Source organism: Artibeus jamaicensis, unplaced genomic scaffold (assembly GCF_021234435.1).
Source record: "Artibeus jamaicensis isolate MK-2021 breed Jamaican fruit bat unplaced genomic scaffold, CSHL_Jam_final scaffold_1019, whole genome shotgun sequence".
Classification (NCBI taxonomy): domain Eukaryota; kingdom Metazoa; phylum Chordata; class Mammalia; order Chiroptera; family Phyllostomidae; genus Artibeus; species Artibeus jamaicensis.
In genome coordinates, this window is record NW_026522025.1 from 16,074,915 (window position 1) to 16,078,069 (window position 3,155).

Consider the following 3,155-nt stretch of genomic DNA (forward strand, 5'->3'; position numbering starts at 1 on the left):
GATATGTGTTCATTTCACTTCTCTGATTAACACCATGAAATAGCTCTCTTTGCCCTTAAGATCAAGTCCCGACTCCTCCGCACTAGGAGCAAAGTGGGCATGGTCTGGCCCCTTCTGCCTCCCCTGCCTTACCTTAAGCCTGCAAACATGCTGCAGTGAACCTGATTGTACTTTTCCCCTGATACCTCAGGCAGTACCCCTGATACCTCAGGCAGTACAAAGACGGTAGTTCTAGACAATCTGGGCTCAAATCCTAGTTCTGTCACTTTCTGGCTCTGTGACCTTGGGCAAGTTATTTAACTGCTCTGTGTCTTAGTTTTCTCACTGCCAGACGGGGCAAAAAGTACTACCCACCTGAAAGAGCTGTAGCCACACAAAAGTACTTAGGTCTCTGTTACATGGGATGGTTGTAATGGTTATTCCTTATGCCTGCCATTCCTGGGGCCTGGGATACTCACTCCATCCTTGCTGCCCCCATCCCCACTGGTTTCTCTGCCCACCTTCCTTCAAGTGCCACCTGAGACATCACTAGCTGCAGAAAGCTTTCACTGGCCATGCCAAAAGGTCACAGTCTCCACTACTGGACTCATGTAGCTGCTGGCTGCACCATGCTGCTCCTGTGACCTTGTCTAACCAACCTGGCCAGCGATGTGCCACTCTCTTGTCAGGGCCTACCATTCTGCCTGGCACACAGTGGGCGCACATAGCTGCATGTCGAATGATAGAGGTAGTGGGCCCCCGGTGGAAGGGTGCGTGCTCAGCCAGCATTTGTGGGGCACGTGTAACAAGGCACCGTGGCTCAGATCTGCCAGCATAGGTCTGGGGTAAGTCAGCCCCCTGCGCAGGTGCTCATGTAGGGAGACTTCTGGCACTTCTATTGTTCTTTTTTTTTTTTAAATTGGAGTTTAGTTTTAGAAAAAAAAAGGTGCTGCCCCTTCCTTCAGTTTGAAAATCACTTACGGTGGTGCTTTCTGAACTCTCTTCATGCTCAGAAGTTTACATAAGCCCAGCAGCACCCAGCCTTTCAGTGTGGGGGCCTGAGGGATGGCCTGTTGATTCAGATGTTGACACGGGTTTCTGTGAAGTCAGTAACACAATCCAAATGAATTTTATGCATCTATAAGCTTACAAAATATGGTGTATGCATGTGAAAAACATTATGTTTTCAGCCCCAGGACAACGCTTGGTGTGGGTGTGGATTTGTGTTCTGCCTGTAAAACCGTGAGATAGCTGAGCATGTAGCCCATGGGCGGGAACCCCAGAGCAGGGCCTGCCCTGAGCTTCTGAAACCTGCAGTTCTCTGTTTGCCGAAGGAGGAATGAAGGCTCAGGGCTAATTTCAGAGGCCTGGAGGCGGGAATGCTGGCTGCCTCTGAAACTGGGCTCGGGTTGAGCAACTCACCTTGACCTCTGATGCCGTGGAGGTGCTGCCTGCCACCTGGCAGTGGCCTGTCGCAACAGGCAGGGGAGAGACCAGGAGCACGAGAACCACAGTGCAGTCAGGCACTGTCTGAGCCAAGGTCAGGTTTCTGCTACGTAGAGGGAGAGCTTGAAGATGAAGCAGAAACAAAGAGGCAGCATCGAGGATGAAAAGATAAAAGTCTCTCACTAACAGGCCTAAGCTGGGTTGTTGGTTTAACTGTCAGTTTCTTTTCATAAATAGCAGCCTCCGGCCATTAGAGGTAGATGGCAAGCGTTTGGAGTGTACATCCGATCCCCTCGCCTAGCTACCTGCAGATGTGTGATTACGTTTGAAAGCAGATTTTAGACCAGATTCTGCCAACTTTGTACACATTAGCAATTTAGGCACAAAACCCATAATCAGTTCTGAGTGTGGGCGGTGGGAAGGAGGAGTCTCAAAAGCACCCTGCGTGGAAGAATGGCTCCGAGGCAGACCCAGCCCTCACACAGGCGGGCCAGGCGTGGAAGTCCGGCTGGAAGAGGAAGGCGCAGGTCCTCAAAGCCTGCTCCAGGGGTCGTGCTGCTGAATTGGCAGGTTTTTCCACTTCCTTCTGTAAGCAAGTTGAGCTATACAGTCTTTCTAGCTAAGCTACCTGGAACGCAGCTCTTTCTGAAGCAATGAGAAATTATCTTTGACATTCCTAATGCTAATTAACAACTCCCGAGTACAGATGTCCATATTTGAAAAGCTTAAGCAGTCTCTTTTAGAGTGTGGATTTCTAAATACGACCTTAAGAGTAAAGGTAATCTACACACATGCATTCCACTTTTTACAAAAACTTCATTTTAAGCAACTTGTCAGACATGCAAAACGATACAACCACAAAGGTGAAGACGCCTGGGTGACTCTCTAGCCTAACTAGTTTTGTTCATTCATTTATGCATCACTCATCCAACAGCTCCAGAGTGCCCATTTTATTCCAGGCACCTTTCCAGGCACTAAAGTTAGAGTGGTGGACAGGGAATAAAGTCCCTGGCATCATGGAGTTCACACTCAATTGGGAAAGGCCAATGATAAACAAGCGAAATATAAATATAGCCTCTCATGTCTGGTGGTGATCGCTCCCATGAGCAAGGTAAAGCAGCGTCAGGGGCTTGAATAGCTCAGTCCAATAGAAATACAATGAAAGCCACATCAGGTTTTCTAGTAGCCACATTAAAAAAAAATAAGGTGAAACAGGTAAAATTAATTTTAATGATATTTTTATTTAACCTAACTCATATAGCATATCCAGATATGATCAGTTGAGCATGTAAGAGTAAATATAAAAATTTTTGAGATATTTTACATTCTTTTTTTCCAAGCCATGTCTTTGAATCTAGTGTGTGCATTTTATAGTACAAGCACATCTCCTTGGGGACTAACCACATTTCACGTGCTCCATAGGCACAAGGGGTGGTGGCTACTGTGTGGGACAGCACAGAGTAAAGGGACAATGGGCCTGTTTTAGGTAGGGTGGCCAGGGACAGCTCTTCACTGAGGAGGTGACATCCAAATGCAGACCTGAATGAAGTGAAGGAGCAAGCCAGGTGAAATCCAGAGGAGAGAAAATACCCAGAACAAAGGCAGTGAGTCAGGGAATCAGTCTGGCAGGACAGACAAACTGTACGGAGGCCCATGACGAGGCTGGTATGTGCCTTTTGCCCTTTTCCCTCCCTTCTCCGTCCTTGGAATGCAGATACAGAGCCCAGAGT